Source organism: Ovis aries, chromosome 24 (genome assembly GCF_016772045.2).
Source record: "Ovis aries strain OAR_USU_Benz2616 breed Rambouillet chromosome 24, ARS-UI_Ramb_v3.0, whole genome shotgun sequence".
Taxonomy (NCBI): domain Eukaryota; kingdom Metazoa; phylum Chordata; class Mammalia; order Artiodactyla; family Bovidae; genus Ovis; species Ovis aries.
The window spans coordinates 607,544-626,021 of NC_056077.1; the positions used below are offsets into that span (position 1 = coordinate 607,544).

The window sequence follows — 18,478 nt, forward strand, 5'->3', positions numbered from 1 at the left end:
GGGTAGGGGACGGAGCCATCACCATAGCCTCTCTCTCCCCACATGCCAGCATCGGCAGCTGAACAATAGAGAGAGGCTGGCCCATCAAACGCCTGACACACGGCACTACAGAGCAGGACCCCTCTCAGGTGCCACTTTAAGTGCCAGGCGCACCAACCTACAGACTAGGATCCCAGCCAGGAGGGCCCCTCTATGTGCCTGACACACCCAACAACAGAGAAGGACTCCAGGCAAGGTAGCCAGCCCTCTAAGTGCCTGAACAGGTGGAGCTACAGACACACCTTTTGATCACCAGCTACAAGAGGCTTGAAAAAAGACTCTGATAGGGACGTAACTCCTGCAGCGGAGGCAGGCCGTGTCCTTGCACACTTGCTGCCAGCGTCCCCGAAAGCCAAGCAGCTGCGCCACCTTCATGCTCAACTCTCACTGGGGCAGAGCTGCCACAGGCAAAAACAGTCTTGCGTCTATGCCCACTTCAGTCATGTGCAGCTTTTTGCCGCTCTCTTATCTGTGGCCTGCCAGGCAACTCTGTCAGGGAGGAGGGGGTTCTCCAGGCAACAACACTGGAGTGTACCGCCCAAGACTGGTTGCCGTACCCTTCTAGAGCACTGTATTTCCTGCTGCCCTCTCAGCCACCTCCCCTGAGTACCTGGTGCTGCCAGAACCCCTGCGGCCCAAGCAGCTGCACCACCTCCACACTTGGCCCTCACAGGGGCAAACCCACGTCCTCCAGGGCAGCCGCAGGAGCAAACCCCAGTGGACGACCCTCATGTACACCCATGGCTGATTCATGTCAATGTGTGGCAAAACCACCACAATATTGTAAAGTAATTAGCCTCCAATTGAAATAAATTAACCTTATTTAAAAAAGAAAAATGCCAATATTAACACGTATATATGGAATTTAGAAAGATGGTAATGATGACCCTATATATGACGCATAAGAGACACAGATATATAGAACAGTCTTTTGGACTCTGTGGGAGAAGGCAAGGGTGGGATGATTTGAGAGGGTAGCATTGAAAAGTGTATGTTATCAAATGTGAAGCAGATCGCCAGACCAGGTTTGATGCATGATACAGGGTGCTCAGGGCTGGTGCACTGGGATGACCCTGGGGGACGGGATGGGGAGGGAGGTGGGAGGGGGTTCTGGATGGGGAACACATGTGCGCCTGTGGTTGATTCATGTCGATGTATGGCAAAAAGCATTACAATATTATAAAGTAATTAGCCTCCAAGTAAAATTAATTAATTAATTAATTAAAAAATAAATAAAGTTTGACTGCATTGGTCCCTGGCTAAATGGCCTACAGGTTCAGTTCCTCCATCGTTCGTAGAGCATTCTGGAGTCTTTTGAGTTAATGCAATTGCCCTTAAGACTGGCCCTCGTAAGGGTGGGTCTACTGAGTCCCCGTGGGTGTTGCATTATTCAGTGGTACCGGTGTGGCTAAATACCATGGAGCGCCTAAGGATGAGCAAAGCCAGCAGCAGCCCCCAACCAGCTGGGGCTGGTGTCGTTAACAACGCGATGAGTTGCGTTGAGAAGCCGGTACAGATGGGAGTCTGAGGGGTGAACTCTGTGACCTGGTCACGCTGCCAGCAGCAGAGCCTGATTTTTTAGAGCAAAGCTGGTCTGTGACTTCGTTTGTCTGCATTATTGTCCCTGTCCAGGAGGTTCTTCCATTTGGCAGACAGACACCTGTTCTGGGTTGTAACATCTGCGTGGCATCTGGCGGTAGATGGAGGCACGGGGGCATGGTGATGATGACATGGTGTCGGGATGCCGCCCGGGGTTTGGATCCTCTGGTGGGGGAGAGGCAGTGGCAGTGGGGGGCGTGGCTGGAAACATTTTCGGCGCCCAAGCCCCTGGACATACAGCACATGGTCATGGAGGCAGCGGGTGATTGGCCTATAGGACTGGCTATCTATACACTGTTCTAGCTGTTGGTTAAGTAAGCAATTTTCCAAGGGTTGACTGTAATGTTGACAGGTGCATGATGGATAAGGAGCGGCACCATGTCACATGTCACAGCAAGGAACACCGAAGGGCTGCAAAGCAGCCTGCCCATAACAGATGACTGAACACTAGCAAAAGGTTTTCCCCCCATCTTTGGGTTGTTATGGCTATAGCAACTGAGCCTATTGGGAAGAGGGGTCAGCTATACTGTGAGCAATTTAGTTAGTAGGGAGAATCGCTCATAAAAGACATCCAATAGGAATGAGGCTTCCCACTCTGATGAGATAACAGACAGCTAACCGCAGCTTCTGACCCAAATCCCAGTCCTGGGGTGTGACTGAAGCAAGAAGCAGCGGGTTCCTGTAATAAGGACACCTGGAAAACAGTTCAGGACCCTGAAAATCCCCTCAAGGTCTGGTTCCAAAAACAATGGCCCTCACCCGTGAAAGACGCTGAGCCCTGCTCTAGTCACTCCAGAAGCTGACCAGTCCATGCCGCTGCCTTCTTGACTCTGGTGTGGTGGATCCAAGGGATGATGCCTGTAACTTTAACGGTGGTAGGGGTTGCCAGGACAACCGTGTGAGGGCCTGTCCAAACTGGCTGAAGTGGTTCTTTTCTCCCATCTTTAACCCATACCTCATCTCCTGGCTGATAGGGATGAAGCCAATTGCCCAGGAATGGGTGCCTTTTCTAAGGTTTCTCAGACAATATGGTGGAAGACTCTTCCCAGGGCCTGGAGGTGTTGGGACATCTCAGTTCAGCTAGTTGTTGGGGGTTTCCGTTGAGTTTTCCTATCACCAGGTGCCTTCTCCCGTATAAGATCTCAAAGGAAGAATATAGCCTAAGGATCTCAGGGTGCACCAGGCTCGGAGTAAGGCTAGGGGTAACATACTGACCCAAGATAACTGGGTCTCCCGGCAGAGTTTAGCTAATGTAGTAGCTTTCCCTGAGCTCCGTGGCCTGTAAGCAGTGTGACGCTTCCATTTGATTCCCGGTGTCCTGGATAAAGTTTGGATTATCTCAGAAAAAGCTGGCCATTATCAGACCCTATGGAGAGAGGCAGCCCATATCACAGGATGATGTCTCTTAGCAAGGCCTTTGCCACTTCTCGTGCCTGTACAGTGTGTGTGGGGTAGGCTTCAGCCCATCCCGAGTAGGTGCAGACTACCACAAGTAAATACTTACAGCCCCTATAGGGCTTGACTTCAGGAAAGTACACTTCTAGATCTTCAAAGGGCAGTGTCCCAGCTGTCTGCACCCCTGGGTTGGGTCTTGGTCCCTGGCTGGTATTGTTTTGTGCACAAGTCTAGCACTGATCTGGGCACACAGGGTTGGGAGCTTAGGAGTGAAATAGCAGTGGCTCAGTAAACTCTCCAGCACGGCTTTTCCTAAATGAGATGTCTCATGATGTTTTACCGGCTGGATTGCTATATTGCTGGGGGCCGAGTGTCTTTGGTCTGGGGGCTCCCACCAGCCCTCCTTTTCTTTTACTCCTCCCTCATTTAGAGCCCATTGATCTTCTTCGTTTTTGTTTTTAATCTTCTCCCCCCCCCCTCCAACTGTCAATAGTTCCCTTTCTTTATAAATGGCTCCACATACATGCAAAGGCATGCCTTGAATCAGTACAGATGTTGACTCGTTCCCCTTCGGCGTGCCTTAGCGCCTGGGCGCGTGCCCACAGCTCAGCTCACTGTGCTGACCACCCCGGTGGCAAGGCCTCAGCTTTCACTGTCTTGTCAGTTGTTGCTATGGCAGAGCCTGCTTTGCGCTGGCTGTCTTGCTGCTTCCGTCAGCGAACAGCTCCAGTTCTGGGTACTAGAGGGGAATGTCCATCAGGTCTGGCCTGCTCGAGCAAATTCCATCTATGACCTCCTCTGAGTTATGATCAGGGTTTTCCGCTTCCGTAGGTAAAAAGGTGGCTGGGTTCAGGGTCTGCACAGTCTCAAGTTGGACCCGTGGGTTTTCGCAAAGCAGTCCTTGATCATGAGTCATCCTGGAGTTGGTCAGCCACTTATGCCCCTGGCTGCTCATCACAGCAGTAATAGCATGGGGAACCTGTACATTTATATTTTGTCCTAGAGTAAGCTTATCTGCTTCTCTGACCAAAACCACAGTGGCAGCTGATGCCTGGAGGCAGGTGGCACCGCGACCACTGGATCCAGCCGTTTGGACAGGTATGCGACTGGGCGCTGCCATGGCCCAAGCGCTTGTGTGAGGACCCTCTGTGCAGTGCGAGTTTTCTCATGTACAAAGAGGTTAAAGTCGCTTGTCACATCTGGCAGCCCTAATGCTGGAGCGCTGGTCAAGAATCTCTTTATCTCCTCGAAGGCCTTTTCCTATTCAGGTCCACACTCTAGGGGGTCCTTATCAGACCCTGCTGTGGCTTTAAACAAAGGCTTGGCAATTTCAGAGAAAGCCAGTATCCAGATCCAGCAGAATCCAGCAACCCCAAGGAACTCACGGACTTCTTTTTTGGTGTTCAGCCAAGGTATTGAACAGATGGCTTGCTTCCTCTCATGTCCGAGCACCTGATGTCCCTTTTGAGATGACGAACCCCAGGTATTTGACCTCCTATCCGCAGATCTGAGCCTTTTTGCATGACACTTTGTACCCTGTGGTGGAAAGTAGAGCCAACAGGGCCTTGGTGCCTCTCCAGCAGTCCCCTTGGGTGGGACTGACTAGCTACAGGTCATCCATGTACTGGAGTAGGGTGAAGTTTAAAGTTTCTCTGGCAAGGCAGCAAGGTCCGCAGCCAGGGCTTCACTAAACAGGGTAGGTGAGTTCTTAAAGCCTTGTGGCAGTCAAGTCCAAGTTAGCTGTGTCTTTCTCCCGGTGTGTGGGTCTTCTCATTCAGAGGCAAACAAGGGCTGGCTGGAGACAGTCAGAGGGAGAAGAATGCGTCCTTGAGATCGAGGCAGGTGAACCAGCTTGCCTGAGCAGGTAAGAGACTCAGGAGAGTGTCGGGATTTGGGGCCACTGGACGGATGGTGATCAATGGGCACTGCTGACAGCGCAGAGGTCCTGGACAGGGCGATAGTCACTCCCTCCAGACTTTTTGACTGATAAGAGCGGAGTGTTCCAGGGAGACTGACATTTGATCAGGATCTCAGCATCTCGTAGGCGCTGGATGTGGTCCCCAATTCCCAGGTGTGCCTCCTGGGGTACTGGATACTGCTTTTGTCTAACAGGAGTGGCTTCTGGCCTCAGGTCCACTACAATGGGGACATGGGTTTTGGCCAAACCTGGAGGCCCCTTCTCTGCCCAGACATCAGGGAATTCTTTTAGCAGTCTGGGGGGATTTATTTGTTTCCTCCATGAGGAACAGAGATGTCATTCATCTTCCCTGGGCATGGGCTCAGCCATCATCAAAGCCAACTGGCTCCCCAAGGTGAGGCTCACAGGCTTTCTGGGGGCAAAGGTGATTTGTGCCCCCATTTTTGCCAGTAAGTCTCTACCCAGCAAGGGAATGGGGCATTCCAGGAAATACAGAAATTCATGAGTCACCAGATGGCCCCCTAGCTGACATGAATGAGCCTTGCAAGATGAGCGGCTGCCATGTCTCCTGTGGCCCCAACAACAGTTGCTGTTCGGCCTGTGAGGGGGGCCACAGGTGCGGTTAGCACAGAGTGTTCAGCTCTGGTGTCCCCCATAAAAGTCAGTCATTGGCCCCTACCTTCACTGTGCCCATGGGCCCCCAGGGGCCCAGGATCAGGGAGCCCAGTCTTCCCTAATCTGACTCTGCTCCTGCCAGACCGCTAAGGTCTTGGGCAGCCGGCTGAGGCTAATGCCTTTCTTTGCTGGGGTGACTGAACTTCTTCGACCCTTAGATATCCCTCTGCGGGGGGTGCGCTCGTTCCGCCCGTGTGCGGTCATTTGCGATGGGCACGCTGGTCATAGCCTAGTGGCTCCTCTCAGTGTCCCCTTCCACAAGGGCACAGGGTTTCACCGGATCCGAGCTCCTCAACGCTACTGCTAGCAGGGCTGCCTTCTGTTTCATTTTTTTCTGAGTGGTTGGGCCACAAATACCCTACTCTGTCTCTGTCCATTCATGCAAAATCTTGCCCATGGGGGCAGGGTCTGTGCTATTAGAAGCCAGGAGTCTACCGTAGAAACTGATGTGCTGTCCTGGAATCCCAGTGACTACCTGGCGTGCTGCTTAGACAGTGGGCAGGTCAAGAGTGCCCTCTAGCGGCCATCCAACGTCAAAGGCTGGTCAATCGCGCTCACATAATTTAGGAAGTTTCCCGGGGGTCACCTTGACTCCGCAGTCTCCCACAAAGCCCTTCTTAAAGTTCTTTAGCATGCAATCTAAAACTGTTTTCTTAGAGGAACTTCCCCTCCTGTTGACAAGTGTAATCTACTTTGCAGAATTCTGAGGAAAACCTAATCTCTTAGATCTTGGCTCCAGAAGTCAATCGACAAAAAAAAAAAAAAAAACTGGTAACCAATAATTTCTCCCTCCCTGTGTATCCCGCCCTGAGTCGATGGCACAAAAACAAACAAGGGTGGGTGCCCCCTCAAAAGAGGAGACCAATCAGATGCCCGCTTGTCTGTGTCCCCAGGAGGAATTTAGGTGCCTCTTAGCATTGGCGGATCAGTATAAAGCCCTGATCCGGATCTGTCTTGCAGGGAGGGACTGGGTCCCCCAGAGGCAGACACTGCCTTGAGCCATATGAGGTCACCACGGAACCACAAGGTAGGGCCCACTCAGATTCGGTAGCCACAAAGACCGTGAAGCCACACAGTCGAGCCTGAAGTACAAGCGAATCAGGCCATACATTCATTCACATTCATTTTTCATCCGCCTGGCTACTCTCCGGAGGGAGATTTAAGACACCTCTTAGCATTGGCAGGTCGGAGGGATCAAATACCCCAGAGACTGGCACCACCTTTCAGCCTTAGGAGGTCGTCACAGAACCACAGGTTTCGGACCCTCTCAGGCTCCATAGTCCAAGGACTGCGGAGCTCACTTTTACTTCCTGCAATCAGCAATCATGCGTACACAGTCACCCAGAGGTCATCACAGCACCTCCCTTTCCCCAAGTCCCCAGGTCTCCCCATCTGATGCTCCCTTCCTGGGAGCTCCAAGGAGGCGATCAGCCTCCTCTTCCACCTATTGGGGTAGGAGTTCCTGACTGGGGACTCGCCCCGGGGCCTTACCTTATCCTGCGGCGGTTCCTGGTGAGTTGGTCCATCCTTCCAATGAATCCGGTCGGAGCTTGGCCATCCAGAGAGTCGGAATGGCGGTCTGAAAGAGAACCCGGAATACCATCAGGTGGCGCACCTCCCCGTTGGTTAGTCTCAGGGCTGCTCTGCTCCAAGCCGGCCCAGCCACCAGTCCCGCTCAAGGGGCGGGCGTGGTTGGAATCTCGCTGGGGCCTCCAGAAATGTTGCAGAAACCAGTACTCGAGAAAAAAAGCCCCACACTCGGAGAGTTGGAGAACTCAGGTTTATTATGCCAGCGGGCCCAGAGGAGTTAACACTCCAAGCTCTGAGACCCAAACAAAGGGGTTACAGGGCTCTTATACATGGACAGGCATGATTAACCGGATTTGCAGGTTTGCAGGGGCTAGGGTGATTGCAAAGAGCAGGACAAGGGTGAGTGAGATAAGCTCCAGTTCCTAGTATCCTGAGTCCCCACTTTCTGAGACCTATGTGATCTAGACTTTGCAGGGAGCAAGCTGAGTTACAGAGGCAGAGGAAGGAGGTAAAATTTTAACTTTTCCTTTTCACTCTCAGCCTTAAATACTTTTCCTCTGACTCAGACATTTGCCCCAACGTGGGGATCGGGCCCCTGCTTCAGTTCCCTCACCCACGGAGAAGAGGTCCGGTCCTACTAACACTCCTGTTTTTCCCCCTAGTTCCTTTGTCCTGCTGAGTTTTGCGTGGTTCTCTATATTCTTTCCCACTGGTCGGGTACTCCTGTCCACTCCCAGCTGGTGTTCTGCGTGCACTTCGGTCTCTGAAGATGTATTCCTGATGTATCCTTGGAGAGAGATGTGCCCCACGTCCACCTGTCCTCTGCCATCTTGTTCTCTTGGCGTTTTAAATATACTAATCAAGTACTTAGATGTGTGATGCTCATAGAGACAGACAGCCCATGGTTTTGACATTTACTTGGAAGAAAATAAAAAATGAATTTTAAAGAGATATCACCTCCCAGCTGTCAGAATGGCCATCATTAAAAAGTCTACAAATAAATGCTGGGGCAGTTGTGGAGAATAAGGAACCATATATAATTGATCAGTGACAATATACTTACTGATGTGAACATTTTAGTACATGTTGAGTAGCGTTATGATAACTATTAGTGCTGGCACAACGATTATCATTTCTTTTTTTTTCCTTTTTTAAATATAAATTTATTTATTTTAATTGGAGGTTAATTACTTTATAATATTGTATTGGTTTTGCCATACATCAACATGAATCCACCACAGGTATACACGTGTTCCCCATCCTGAACCCCCCTCCCTCTTCCCTCCCCCTACCATCTCTCTGGGTCGTCCCAGTGCACCAGCCCCAAGCATCCAGTGTCTTTCAAGTCTTTTTCATATATTCCTTTTGAGATTCTGTTCAATTATACATTATCACAAGATATTAATATAGTTTCCTATACTCTACAGTAGGTCCTGGTGGTTCCTTTCATATATAGTACTATGTATCTGTTAAGGATCCCAAATTCCTAATTTACCCCTCCCTACCTTTTACCTTTGGTAACCATAAATTATTGATCTCATATAGAACTGCATTTCAGCATTTTATGACAAGCTTAGCCACACATTTGGTAATGTAAAAAATAATGTTCTGAAACAAGCTACATAGAAAATAATATAGCCAGCAGTTATTAGTAAGGTCACAAGCAAGAATTTAAGTCACGAACTTTCATTGGGTATAGCCCGGTATACCCCAGGCCATCTGACTCAGTTAAATGATTATAGCCGAGTTAATCTCCTGGTTGTACATCATGGAGCATCTGACCTTTATCCATAAATTGGTTACTGAGATAAGCTTTAGAAACGATCTTAGCGTGTCCTTTTTAATAACTTAATTAAAACTTTTGACAATATAACATAACAAGGAACTATCTCAGAAGTGAGTTTTAGTAAGCACAGACCTTAATTAACAAAACTAGAATTTAATATTCAGTGAAACGCAATTTTCTTTTGAGAACTCATTGTGAGGGCATTGGCACTGTAACCAGGGAAGGTTTCTAACCCATCGAATGAAAATGAGGTCTGTCAGGGAGCCAGGAAAAGCCAAGCGGCTGTCTTGGATTTCCCATAGCCCTGGCTCTTTGATTTTCAGCTGTTGTTTATCCATTTTTAATTTCCTGATTTTGGAGCAGACCATGTTTTAAGGACATCAGGATAGCAAAAGTCTTACCATGAGGGGTTATTTTTTGCAGAAGCAGAATGAGCTTTGTCTCAGTTCAGTTCAGTCGCTCAGTCATATCCGACTCTTTGCAACCCCATGGACTGCAGCACGCCAGGCTTCCCTGTCCATCACCAACTCCCAGAATTTACTAAAACTCGTGTCCATTGAGTTGATGATGCCATCCAACCATCTCATCCTCTTGTCCTTCTCCTCCTGGCTTCAATCTTTCCCAGCATCAGAGACTTTTCAAACGAGTCAGTTCTTCGCATCAGGTGGCCAAAGCATTGGAGTTTCAGCTTCAGCATCAGTCCTGCCAACGAATATTCAGGATTGATTTCCTTTAGGATGGACTGGTTGGATCTTCTTGCAGTCTTAAATCCAAGGGACTCTCAAGAGTCTTCTCCAATACCACAATTCCAAAGCGTCAATTCTTTGGCACTCAGCTTTCTTTATAGTCCAACTCTCACATCCATACATGACTACTGGGAAAACCATAGCCTTGACTAGACGGACCTTTGTTAGGAAAATAATGCTCTCTGTTTTTTAGTATGCTGACTAATTTGGTCATAACTTTTCTTCCAAGGAGCAAGCATCTTTTAATTTCATGGCTGCAGTCACCATCTGCAGTGATTTTGGAGCCCAAGAAAATAAAGTCTGTCACTGTTTCCACTGTTTCCCATGTATTTGCCATGAAGTGATGGGACTATATGTCATGATCTTAGTTTTCTGAATGTTGAGCTTTAAGCCAACTTTTTCACTCTCTTTTCATCAAGAGGCTCTTTAGTTCCTCTTCACTTACTGCCATAAGGGTGGTGTCATCTGCATATCTGAGGTTATAGATATTTCTCCCGGCAATCTTGATTCCAGCTTGTGCTTCATCCAGTCCAGGGTTTCCCATGATGTACTCTGCATAGAAGTTACATAAGCAGGGTGACAATATACAGCCTTGACGTCCTCCTTTCCCGATTTGGAACCAGTCTGTTGTTCCATGTCCAGTTCTAACTGTTGCCTCTTGACCTGCATACAGATTTCTCAGGAGGCAGGTCAGGTGGTCTGGTAGTCCCTTCTCTTTAAGAATTTTCCACAGTTTATTGTGACCCACACAGTCAAAGGTTTTGGCATTGTCAATAAAGCAGAAGCAGATGTTTTTCTGGAACTCTCTTACTTTTCGAAGATCCAACAGATGTTGGCAACTTAAGCTATGGTTCCTCTGGCTTTTCTAAATCCCACTTGAACATCTGGAAGTTCATGGTTCATATACTGTTGAAGCCTGGCTTGGAGAATTTTGAGCATTACTTTGCTAGCATGTGAGATGAGTGCAATCGTGCGGTAGTTTGAGCATTCTTTGGCATGGCCTTTCTTTGGAATTGGAATGAAAACTGACCTTTTCCAGTCCTGTGGCCACTACTGAGTTTTCCAAATTTGCTGGCATATTGAGTGCAGCACTTTCACAGCATCATCTTTTAGGATTTGAAATAGCTCCACTGGAATTCCATCACCTCCACTAGCTTAGTTCATAGTGATGCTTCCTAAGGCCCATTTGACTTCACACTCCAGGATGTCTGGCTCTAGGTGAGTGATCACACCATTGTGGTTATCTGGGTCATGAAGATCTTTTTTGTATAGTTCTTCTGTGTAGTCTTGCCACCTCTTCTTAATATCTTCTGCTTCTGTTAGGTCCATACCATTTCTGCCCTTTATTGTGCCCATCTTTGCATGAAATGCTCCCTTGGTATCTTTGATTTTCTTGAAGAGATCTCTAGTCTTTCCCATTCTATTGTTTTCCTCTATTTCTTTGCATTGATCACTGAGGAAGGCTTTCTTATCTCTCCTTGCTATTCTTTGGAACTCTGCATTTAAATGGGTGTATCTTTCATTTTCTCCTTTGCCTTTCACTTCTCTTCTTTCCTCAGCTATTTGTAAGACTTCCTCAGACAACCATTTGCCTTTTTGCATTTCTTTTTCTTGGGGATGGTCTTGATCACTGCCTCCTGTACAATGTCATGAACCTCCATCCATAGTTCTTCAGGTACTCTGTCTATCAGATCTAATCCCTTGAATCTAAGTCACTTCCACTGTATAATCATAAGGGATTTGATTTAGGTCATACCTGAATGGTCTAGAGGTTTTCCCTACTTTCTTCAATTTAAGTGTGAATTTGGCTATAAAGAGTTCATGATCTGAGCCACAGTCAGTTCCCAGTCTTGTTTTTGCTATAGAGCTTCTCCATCTTTGGCTGCAAAGAATATCAGTCTGATTTCATTATTGACCATCTGGTGAGGTCCATATGTAGAGTCTTCTCTTGCGTTGTTGGAAGAGGGTGTTTGCTATGACCGGTGCATTCTCTTGGCAAAACTCTGCCTTTGCAGAGTTTTTGCCTTTGCTCTGCTTCATTTTGTACTCCAAGACCAAATTTGCCTGTAACTCCAGGTATTTCTTGATTTCCTACTTTGCATTCCAGTCCCCCATAATGAAAAGGACATCTTCTTTGGGTATTAGTTCTAGAAGGTCTTGTAGGTCTTCATAGAACCATTCAACTTCAGCTTCTTCAGCATTACTGATCAGGGCATAGACTTGGATTACTGTGTTATTATATGGTTTGCCTTGGAAACGAACAGAGATCATTCTGTCGTTTTTGAGATCACATCCAAGTACCACATTTTAGACTCTTATTGACTATGATGGCTACTCCATTTCTCCTAAGGGATTCTTGAACACAGTAGCAGATATAATGGTCATCTGAGTTAAATTCACCCATCCCAGTCAATTTTAGTTCACTGATTCCTAGAATATCGATGTTCACTTTTGCCATCTCCTGTTTGACCACTTCCAATTTGCCTTAATTCATGGACCTGACATTCCAGGTTCCTATGCAATATTGCTCTTTACAGCATCAGACTTTACTTCCATCACTAGTCACATCCACAACTGGGTGTTGTTTTTGCTTTGCATTGATCACTGAGTTAGGCTTAAATAATCCATAATCTTAAATAATGTTTATTTATTTTTAAAACAAATATAAATCACTTAAAGGCAAAGAAATGTATAATCTGTTATCAAAAGTTGCATTCTAAGAAAACTTTGTTCTCTAAACAGAGAAAACCGAATTCTAGTCTGGTACCAGCTTACTGTTAATAACAAAATTTGTTTATCTGTTTAACCTTAGAAAGTCTTTTCCATAAATCTTGAAGAACTACCAGTATTTTTGTAAAGGCATGAGAGTCAAACTATAGAAGGGATGTTTAAAATCTGATTCTACTGCAATTGACAAGGAAATCTGATCATTGTTGTGATATGTACCACTTTAAGTAGAATTATAACTGATCATATTTTATCAGGGCATATCAGATCTATATAAAGTTCACACAATTTTAGGATATCTATATTAGTAACATCAACCATACAGTATAACCTGAAAAGATTTATCACCCCTTAACAGTACTTCCCATGTAATTGAACATGTCCAGTGGATCCCGGTAGCTTAATAGCTCTTTGGGATGTCTCAGGGGCCCTCTGAAGCATCCCAAAGTTAGTTAGAAGTCAAATTATTTAGGAAGTTTTGTCAATAAATATCAAAAGGGTTTATAACACTCAGTCAGGTAGGAGCATATAAATTACTGTAAAATAATAGTTATTTACTCAGCCGAAGTTAACAAAATATTTCAAAGGTAAATATAGAACAGATCAATTAAGACGTAAAGAAACTTAAGTCTATTATTAAAAGCAGTTCAACATCTGAAGAAAGTATGTCCTCTCAACAGAGAGAAAGGCCAAATTCAAGTTTTGCACCAGCTTACTTTAAACTCATTCAGGTAAACTTAATTAAATTCATTTTAAACTTAGTCAGTCAGTCCTGCTGCTGCTGCTGTCCTAACCATACACAAAACTTTTTTTCAAGGGTCCACTTTCCACAAACTATTTAATCACTTTCTGTAACAGCCACCTGTAAGTCAGACCTACTTTCTTTTCCCTTTATAAAATATAATTTTATTTTTATACTTTTTTTATTAAAAACGTACATCCTACTTCCTTATTAGACTGGCAAACAAACATTAATACTATTTAATATTGAATATTTCCCAGGTTATGTGAATCTGAAATTTATTTAGGTTAATTTTTCTTGTATTTAGAATTGTTTGATTTGTAAGTACTTACTTTTCTTTAGGCCAATTAAATTAGAACTCATTTACAACTTCAATAATATTATCTACAACAACAAAAAAAAACATACACTGAGACATATATAAATCCAGACAGACAGACTGACAGAGATCTTATAGTTTTCTGTTTAAGATTTAAAATATCTCTTTGACCCCATTTTTTTCTTTGCTTGATGTTCTAATTTGCCCAAGGCTGAGGTCTCAGGCAAAGTTGGCTGTGTATTTCAAGGATATGAAAAGGGTTAACTTCAAGCTTTTTCCTAGGCAGGCCTTTTAACAAGTTAGTTGTTTTACTTGTATATGCGAAAAGAATTGGTTTTCCAATTTCCAAAAAGAAAAATCTCTCACTGCATTCAATCAGCAATCATGCACTCACAATCACGCAGAGGCTATCACAATGCCTCACTTCTCCTGAGTCCCCAGGTCTCCCTATCTGATGCTCCCTTCCTGGGAGCTCCAAGGAGGTGATCAGCCTCCTCTTCTACCCATTGGGGACTGGGGACTGGCCCCAGGCCTTACTGATACAGCGGCCACTCCTGGTAAGTTGGTCTGTGCCTCCAATGAGTCCGATCGGGGCTCGGCTGTCCAGAGAGTCAGAACACCAGTCTGAAAGAGAACTCGGAGTACCGTCAGGTGGCACACCTCCCTCTTTGTCTCAGGACTCCTCTCCAGCCAGGCCAAACCACCAGTCCGGCAGCTCGAGAGGCCGGCATGGTTGGAATCTCGCTGGAGCCTCCAGAAATGCTACAGAAACCAGGACTCAAGAAACCAAGCACCACACTCGGAGAGTTGGAGAACTCGGGTTTATTACGCTAGTGGGCCCAGAGAAGTTAATACTCCAAGCTCTGAGCCCCAAAGGGGTTACAGAGTTTTTATACATGGACAGGCATGATAAAGCGGGTTTGCAGGGGCTGGGTGATTGTAATGAGCAGGACAAGGGTGAGTGAGATAAGCTCCAGTTCTTAGTATTGTGAGTCTCCACTTTCTGAGATTACATGATGTAAGTGATCCAGACTGCAAGGAGCAAGCTGAGTTACAGAAGCAGAGGGAGCAGGGGGTTATGTAAAATTTTCGCTTTTCCTCTTCACAAGGAGCAAGCGTCTTTTAATTTCATGGCTTGCAGTCACCATCTGCAGTGATTTTGGAGCCCAATAAAATAAAGTCTGTCAGCATTTCCATTGTTTCCCCATGTATTTGCCATGAAGTGATGGGACCAGATGCCGTGATCTTAGTTTTCTGAATGTTGAGTTTTAAGCCAATTTTTTCACTCTCCTCTTTCACTTTCATCAAGAGGCTCTTTAGTTCTTCACTTTCTGCCATAAGGGTGTTGTCATCTGTGTATCTGAGGTTATTGATATTTCTTCCCAGCAATTTTGACTCCAGCTTGTGCTTCATCCAGCCCGGCATTTCACATGATGTATTCTGCTTATAAGTTAAATAAGCAGGGTGACAATATACAGCCTTGACGTACTCTTTTCCTGATTTGGAACCAGTCTGTAGCTCCATGTCCAGTTCTAACTGTTGTTTCCTAACCTGCATACAGATTTCTCAGGAGGCAGGTCAGGTGGTCTGGTATTCCCTTCTCCTGAAGAAATTTCCACAGTCTGTTGTGATCCACACAGTCAAAGGCTTTGGCATAGCCAATAAAGCTGAAGTAGATGTTTTTGTGGAACTCTCTTGCTTTTTTGATGATCCAGTGGATGTTGGCAATTTGATCTCTGGTTCCTCTGCCTTTTCTAAATCCAGCTTGGACATCTGGAAGTTCACGGTTCACATACTGTTGAGGCCTGGCTTGAGAATTTTGAGCATTACTTTGCTAGCATGTGAAATGAGTGCAATTGTGTGGTAATTTGAACATTCTTTGGCATTGCCTTTCTTTGGGATTGGAATGAAAACTGTAAATATTAGAGAAATCCAAATCAAAACTGCAGTGAGGCATCACCTCACACCAATCAGAATGGCCATTGTCAAAGACTCGACAAAGAACCAAGGCTGGAGAGTGTGGAGAAATGAGAACCCTCCTCCGTCAGGGCTGGACTGTCAGTCGGGCACAGCCACTACGGAGGCAGTGTGAGTGCGTGCTAAGTCACTTCAGTCGTATCCGACTCTTCGCCCTGTGGACTGTAACCTTCCAGGCTCCTCTGTCCATGGGATTCTCCAGGCAAGAACACTGGAGTGGGCTGCCATGCCCTCCTCCAGGGGATCTTCCCCACCCAGGGATCGAACCTGGATCTCCTGTTTCCCGCATTGGCAGGTGGGTTCTCTACCTCTAGCAGCCCATGGAGACAGTGTGGAGGTTCCTTAAACAATGAAAATGGGAACAAAATTACAATATTCCTGTCAACTCAAAAAATAGTCACAACCTATTCAGTGGGGACTTAAAGGACTTCAAGCCCAGGAGACACCATCTCAAGCAGCCCTGAGAGGACTGCTGCCAGGGGGTGAAGGCGGGAACCAGGCTACACAGAACTCTGTGACAAAGGCCAGGCAGTCTGAATATCAAAGCACTGTTGGTGAAGAAAAGCAGATATCCTGAGCCAAGGAATTCAGCGCTTTTCTGTGTGTGGGGAGATGCGAGAGTCTGGGCTCACTGAAATCTTTCCTTTCATATGCACCTCACCTGTCTGGGGCCAGCATTCTGCTTTCTCCGCCTGAGCTTCCTTTCCTCAGGGCCCACTTTAGGCAGTGTCTGCAGTCTGAAGGCTGCTAGAGAGCACATTCTCCTTCCTGAGTTCCCTGAGAGCGCACCGGCTCACACGGGAGGGCTGCAACTGCTGATGACTCTGACATCCTTGTTAACTGATCCTGCAGGAAGTAGTCCCGTTCTCACTCCCTAACACCATACACAAAAATAAACTAATTAATTTACAGATCTCAGTGTGAGGACAGACACCCTAAAACCCTTGAGGAAAATAAAGGCAGAAAATAGTTTGTTGTAAATCACAGCAAGTTCTTTTTGGATCTGTATCTTAGAGTAAAAAAAATTAAAATAGGCCAAAGGGATGTCATTAAACTTAGCAGCACTTTCACAGCAAAGGAAACTCTAAATGAAAGAAAGAGAACCTTCAGAATAGGAAAAAAATTTCAAAACAAAGATCCCCACTAAGAATTCATCTCCAAAACATACAGACAGCTCGAGCAGCCCAACTGTTACAGCCCAACGCCCCAGGAAGCACACTCACTCAGAAGCACAGTGTGGATAGTGCGATGCAGTGTATCACACCAGAGGGTCTTAGGCAGAGTTTCCTTTTTAGCCAAGGACCCCTACCGATTTTTGTGACAACCTTTTATACCCAAAGCGTACGTGCCCAAACCCACATCCCCCAGATTCTCTAAAGCCCACTCTGGACAATGTTAGTACGAGATACAATCAGGTTACACTCATAAATTTACATGTCTGGTCATGTAGTCTAACTTACATCAATGGGTATTATTAAGATTACAGATTGATTACACAGTGGTCATGGTATTCTTTTTGGCTCTGGAAGGTCTAGGTACGGAGTCAGCCTTGTCTGGTTTCCAGGCACCCGTGAAGCCTGCTGGTTGCTGGTATTTTCTCTCTATGGCCTCCCAGATACATAGTCCAGAGTTTGCCAGGAGTGTAGGATGCAGTTTCCTTTCTTTTAAAATGCAGTCACTCCAGTCAGGGCAACCTGCCCCTTTCCTTCTTTACAATATCAAAAATAAAGTAAAAATACCCAATAGGGAAATGGGCCAAAGATCTCAATGGACATTTCATGAAGAAGGCATACAGGTGGCCATGAAAAACTTGAAAAGATGCTCAGGATCACCAATGGTCAGAGGAAGGCAAATCAAAGGCCCAACGAGCTGTCCCCTCACATCAGTCAGAATGGCCATCTCAGAGAATCTCCAACAATACCCGTTGCAGAGGATGCGGAGAGAAGGGAACGCCCCTGCACGAGAGTGGGAATGTAAATTAGCACACCCATTAGGCAAAGACTACGACGTTTCTTTTAAAAAACTAAACTTAGAAGCACCATAGGATCCAGCAATCGCACACCCGGGTGTAGATACGGAGAAACCCAAAATCTGAAAAGATGCCGGCAGCCCTATGATCACAGCTGCTCTAGGACCATAAACAAGACACGGCAGCAACTAAGTGTGGAATGCAGACGAACGGATAAAGAAGAGGGGTCCCTAGACATAATGCAATATTATTCAGTCATTTAAAAGGCTCAAGTAGTGACATTTCCAGCCACAGGGAAGAAAGTGGAAGTGATCATTCTAAGTGGAGCAGGGGAGACGGGGCAAGACAAGAATCATAGGGTGTCACTTCTAGGTGGGAACTAAAAATGGAGACAGATGAGCTTCTTTACCAAAGAGAAACAGCCTCACAGACATGGTTCCCAGGAAGAAACTTATGGTCCCCAAGGAGGAAAAGAGGAGGGCAGGGAGAAGTCAGCTGGTTCAGATTAACGTACACACACTATTCTTTATAAAACCATCTGCAAGGATCCACCGCATAACACAAGGAACCCTTCTCAACACTCCATAATAACGCATGTGGGAAGAGACCCTGCAAAAGAACATATGTCTAACTGTACATGAATCAAGCACCTGGAGAGACATTCCCCCCTCATTCATTACAGTGCTCAGCTGCTCAGTCATGTCCGATGCTTTGCAACCCATGGGCTGTAGCCTGCTAGTATCCTCTGTCCCCGGAATTTTCCAGGAAAGACTACTGGAGTGAGTTGCCATTTCTTTCTCCAGGGAATCTTCCTGACTCAGAGGTCGAACCTGCATCTCTCACATCTTCTGCATTGCAGGCAGAGTCTTTACTGCTGAGCCATACCAGGGAAGACCCACTCATTATTAAATCAATGCCGATCAAATCTACACCGAGGAATCCCCTCCCACTGGTCAGAACAGCCATCGTCAGAAAGATCTCCAAAGAATAAACGCTGCAGAGGACGCAGGGAAAATGGAATCCTCCTACACTCGGAGTGGGGATGCACGGGCGTGC

General features: G+C 46.3%; 1 long non-coding RNA gene across 1 annotated transcript; it reads right to left on the reverse strand.

Moving 5' to 3' along the window:
• Nucleotides 1-11,124: 11,124 nt before the first annotated feature.
• On the reverse strand, nucleotides 11,125-17,758 carry LOC132658598 (uncharacterized). Its single transcript, XR_009598455.1, has 2 exons — nucleotides 16,115-17,758; nucleotides 11,125-15,794 (listed from the first exon to the last, which is right to left on the reverse strand). It is a non-coding gene; the product is annotated as an uncharacterized LOC132658598 (long non-coding RNA).
• Between the last annotated feature and the right edge of the window lie 720 nt (nucleotides 17,759-18,478).